Genomic DNA, 5,542 nt, shown 5'->3' with positions numbered 1-5,542 from the left:
GACCTAGACTATTAATTTCCTCCCATGTTGTTATTGAAGACTGAATGACTAGACACAAAAAGAAAAATATGAAAAGAAAAAATAAAAATAAAGCAAAAAAGACTGAATAATCTCTACTTAACTACTTTTCCGATAAAGTAAAAAAGAAAACCTAGGGGAAAAAAAGACTGAAAAACTTGGAAGATTAGTCCATGTGTTCTAAATGTGTCCTTTTGGGATGAGCAGACCAGGCCATATTCCTGCTGTTGAAGGCTGTGGGTTCTTTGAAGGAAGGGGCCATTATTCCCACTGAACTGGGAGGAGCTTCTGACTGGAAGAGGGGAGAAACCCCTTCCTCTGTCTGGCTCTCAGGGCAGTTGTATTTAGATTCAGAGGCACACAGTGCACTCCCAAAGAGAGGAAGGGGCTGAAGGGAAGACAAACAGAGGATGAGCTGGATCATTCCAAATGGAGATGAGCCCAAAATGTGACAGGGCAGGTGATCCTAAGGCTAAGTCTGAACCTGTGAACTATGGGAGTAGTCACATCTATAAGTGGTTCTCTGTTCCATTAGTTCCAAACCTCATTCAGAAGTTACAGCCTGTGCTCAGTTGTGCCAAGGCTCTGTCCCAGGCCTGGGAGAAAGTAGGCAGGAGGAGGCAACACTCCAGGGCTGGAGTGGTGGTAGCAGAAGAGGTCACCAACGAGGCCAGAAAGCTTGGCTTAGCAACAATCTCACTGAGGCCATGAGCAGTCGGGTACATCTCTGTAAAGGATGGAGGGGTTAATGGAAGGAAATAATCTCCAGAACCTTGAAACTGGAAGTCCTAGAGCAGACTCTCAAATAAGGGCAAGGACAGAGAGGAGACTTAAAGATTTTGTAATTTGGGTATTAGTGGAAATGTGACCTTATATAATATTCATGAGTGATTGATAGTTGGCTATATACATGCTTATTATATATAAAATTGAATTCTTAAATGTCTAACAGATGGTGATTGGTTAAATCAATGGTTCTCAAAATGTGGTTCCCCAGGCAAGCAGCATCAGCATCACTTGGGAATTTGTTAGAAATGTAAATTCTTATGCGGACCCGAGACCTACTGACTCAGAAGCAATTTCTTCTTAACCAGTCCTCTAGGGGCCTGCAATGCCTCCTAAAGTTTGAGAAATCACTGGAATAAATAAAAATTTGTAAATTCCTAAATGGAGTTTTCTGTTTTCTGTAGCTATTAAAGTTACAGAATATTTAATAGTATGGTGTTATCATGTTAGAAAAAAACACAGCACTATATTACCCCATTTTGTAAAAAAAACAACAGATACAGAGAGAGGTGTGTGTGTATGTGTATGTGTTTAGGGGATAGATAGATACAATATAATGAGTATAATATGTATGCTTTGGACTTTTTTCCTTCATTTTCTTTATTATTTAAGTTTTCTGAAAATGCTATGTGTTATTTTTGTAATAATTTCTCTCCAAGATGTTTTGATTTTGTCTTTTGTTTTTAAAGTAAAAGTAGCAAGAGTGACATCATGGAAATCCCAAACATTGGAGTTACTAGGCAAAGACTTTAAATCAACTGTCTTCAAAATGCCAAGAGATAAAGGAAACCATGGACAAAGAGCTAAAGGAAATCAGGAAACTGATGTACTAATAAAAAGAGAATATCAATTTTAAAAATTAAAAAGTAGTAAAAGGAACCAAATTGAAATTATGGCACTGAAAGTATAACTGAAATGAAAAATTCACTAGAGGGGTCCAACAGCAGATTTAAGCAGGCAGAAGAAAGAATCAGTGAACTTGAAAACAGCTAAATCGACATGATCCAGTCTGAGAAGCAGAAAAAAAAAATAATGAAAAAAAAAAAAAACAGAACTTGACCTACCTTTGAATAGATCACTTTGGTTAAGGGCCTTTGATTAGATTGCAGGACCCAGAGTGGGTCTTAATCCTCTTACTGGAGTCCTTTATAAATGGAGGACTAAAAGCAACCCACAGGAAAAAAGCCACAGCGACCAAAAGAAGGCAGGAGAGATGAGCCAATGCTTCCACTATGCCCTGCCATGTGCCTGATCACTCATAGCTGTAGCTCTGAAAGAACGCATCTTTAGATGACACTGCCATATGCCTGATCACCCACAGTTGCAACTTGCTGCAACTCATACAGCATCTCTTGATGATACCTTGATTTGGACATTTTCATGACCTCAGAACTGTAGGCTTTTAACCTAATAAATTCTCCTTATAACAGTGAACCCATCTCTGGTGTATTGCCTTAGCAGCCCTTAGCAAACTAAAACAGAAGAGAACTTCATAAACATAATAGTAAAGGCCATATGTGAAAAGCTCATGTCATGCTGAATGGTGAAAGATTGAAAGTTTTCCCCAGGAGCAAGACAAGGATGCCCACTTTCACCATGCTCTTCTACTGGAAGTTGTGGTCAGAGTGCTGGCGGTGGTGGTGGTTTCAGGGCTTCTAACTTCTAGGCTTATGTTGCATAAAAGAATTTAAGGACATGCTATAGGATAGGCAAGGGAGTAAAGACTTCACTAAGAAACAAGGAAACAAGAAAAGTACATGGTCCAAGGCATGGACAGCCGTGTACTGCAAGGTGAGATAAGCACGTGGGGCCCCAGGTCAGGGCTTTTTAAAGTCTTTCCTTCACCCTTTTCATAATGTTGGGGCAGGGCCCCAGCTGTTGGCTGTTCTGATTGGTTGCCCCACCTGTCAGTTCTCAGGGGGCCAGTGGTGAGACCTTTTGAGGGTATCTGGGGCTTTCCCTTGACTCTCAGTGAGATTCTCATTGCTAAGGGTCTCATGGGATCCCTCGGGAAGTTTCTGGGCGGGGTCTCATAGCCATGTTATTTGCTGGCCATTTGTCTGTCAGGCCTCACCTGTGATCCAAGCTTCTCTTTTCCTATACCAACCTACCTCAAGAGCAATTAGGCAAGAAAAAGAAAGAAAAGATATTCAAATTGGAAAGGAATAACTATCTCTATTTGTAGATGACATGATTGTATATGTAGAAAACACTGAAGAATACATACCAAAAAAAAAGTTAGAGCTTGATTTAGTTTCCTCATTGCTAAAGCAAATACCATGTAATGGATTGTCTTAAAAAATGAGAAGTTATTGACTCACGATTTTGAGACTAGGAGAAGTACAAATCAGTGCATCATCAAGTCAATGCTTTCTTCCCAAAGACTGGCACTCTGGGGCTGCCTGCCTGCAATCCTTGGTCCTGGGCTCCTTTGTCTCTTGGCAATGCTTGTGGCAGCCTCTCCCTTCTCTTCCAGTTTCCATTGACTTTCAGCTTCTTGCTTCCTCTGGGGCTTTCCCTCTGCCTGTCTGAATTTCATTCTGCTTATAAAGGACGCCAGCGATAGGATTAAACCCGTCCTGAATGAGCTGGGCCACACCCTAACTGAAGTAACCTCATCAAAAGATCCCACATAAAACTGGTTCACACCTGCAGGACTGGATTAAGCTTAAGTACGTGTTTTTCTGGAGTTCATAGCTCCAAACCATCACAGAGCCAATTAAAAAAATTAGCAAAATTGCAGTACATTAAATAACATGGCCACTTCATGGGCACCGGGTAAATGGGAGCATCTGTGAGGGCCATTTGAGCACGTGGGTTTGAGCTGCCTCATTTCAACCCACGATCCTGAAATGCATCGTGATTCTTGTCCATTGGACTGTGAGGTTTATGTGGGCAATCTTGGAATTAATGGCAACAAGACTGAATTGGAATGGGCTTTTGGATATTATGGGCCACTCTGAAGTGTGTGGGGTGCTAGAAACATGCCCCCGGCTTTGGTTTTGTTGAATTTGAAGATCCCCGAGATGCAGATGCTGTCCCAGAACTAGACGGAAGAATGCTCTGTGCCTGCCGTGTAAGAGTGGAGCTGTCGAATGAAAAAAGTAGTTGTCATCGGGGCCCTCCTCCCTCTTGGGGTCATCATATTGTAGGAGTCCTCCACCTCACCTCAGATCTCCAAGGAGAAGCTTCTCCCACAGCCAGACCAGGTCTCTTTCTAGAGACTGGAGGAGAGAAAGAGCACTGTCTCGGGAAAGAAATCACAAGCTGTCCGGATCGTTCTCCAGGCCTTGAAGCCGTTCTAGGTCAAATGAAAGGAAATGGATCAGTTTACAAAAGAAGTGATGTACAGGAAATGACTTCATTTGATGAGAGTATGTACAGAAAATTCAAGTTTTGCTTGAGACATCATAAGCTTGGTGCATTATTAAGATGTTTAAGTTGTTTGAATTTGTTTATTGTCTCTTTGTAACAGTGACACACATAAGATGTAATTCTCTGTGGTTTGAAATTGATCATATGAGGTGTGTTGTAATACCAAGAATTTACTCTACAATGCTCCCTTAAGCAAAATTGAATTACTTTGAATTTTCAGTCATGCATAGACTGATAATAAATCTAAATCCTGCCCAGCTAAAGTGTGATGTTTAACATTACAGTAACAAAACTGGCAAAAATTCAGGTCTTGGGAAGCAGATGTAGCTCAAGTGATTGGTCTCGCATCTGCCATATAGGGGGTCCAGAGTTCGATTCTCAGGGCCTCCTGGTGAAGGCAAGCTGGCCTGTGCAGCGAGCTGGCCCACACGAGTGCTGGCCCATGCAGGAGTGCTGGCCCATGTGGAGCGCTGGCCTGCGCAAAGAGCTGGCACAGCAAGATGACACAATGAAAAAAGACACAGAAGAGAGACAAAAAGAGACACAGCAGACCAGGGAGCTGAGGTGGCACAAGATATTGAACACCTATCTCTCGCTCCAGAATATCCCAAAATCAGTTCCCAGTACCACCTAAAGAGAAGACAAGCAGACACAGAAGAACACACAGCGAATAGACACAGAGAGCAGACAGCAAGTGCAAAACAATGAGGTTGGGGAGAGAAATAAATACATAAACCTTAAAAAAAATTAAGGTCTTCAGTTTGTCCATAGCTGGGATGTAGTATGCAATTGTAGTTGAACAAACAGTCTTTAAAAGCTACTATGAACACAAGTCAGCTGGTAAAAATTAAAAGGTGCAACATTAAATTAGACTGGAGATTTTTAAAAATCTGCTAGTCTTCATACTGGGCAGTTTCCCAGTTGGAAAAGAATCTATTTCAAGAAAGTTAGTTACCTTTGCTTTAGGTCATAAGTTCCTTTCGTGATTGCTGTGTATGAATTTCACAGTGTTTAATAACATCCTTTATTTGGAAATATGAGACTTGTAGATAACCAATGTCCTGCCAGTTTAAGGGTACACTGTAGAGCTGACCTTGGAGTAACTGTGCAAGATTTTTTTTCATGCTGTCATTTGTAAAACGTTGTATGAGAATCTTTGGGATTAAAGTTTTGGTTACATACAAAAATTAATAAATATGCAAAAATTGGTTGTATTTCAATGCATTGGCAATGAACAATCCAAAAAGGAAATCAAGAAAACAATTCCATTTACAGTAGCAGTAAAAAGAATTAATTTAACTAAGGAGGCCCAAGACATGAATACTGAACGCTACAGAACATTGCCAAAAGATTGGGAGCACAT

General features: G+C 41.0%; 1 pseudogene; it reads left to right on the top strand.

Moving 5' to 3' along the window:
- Window positions 1-3,656: 3,656 nt before the first annotated feature.
- On the top strand, window positions 3,657-4,149 carry LOC101422519 (serine/arginine-rich splicing factor 3 pseudogene; annotated as a pseudogene).
- Window positions 4,150-5,542: the final 1,393 nt, after the last annotated feature.

This window comes from Dasypus novemcinctus, chromosome 8 (genome assembly GCF_030445035.2).
Source record: "Dasypus novemcinctus isolate mDasNov1 chromosome 8, mDasNov1.1.hap2, whole genome shotgun sequence".
NCBI lineage: Eukaryota > Metazoa > Chordata > Mammalia > Cingulata > Dasypodidae > Dasypus > Dasypus novemcinctus.
This window is presented reverse-complemented; position numbering and strand designations above follow the sequence as displayed.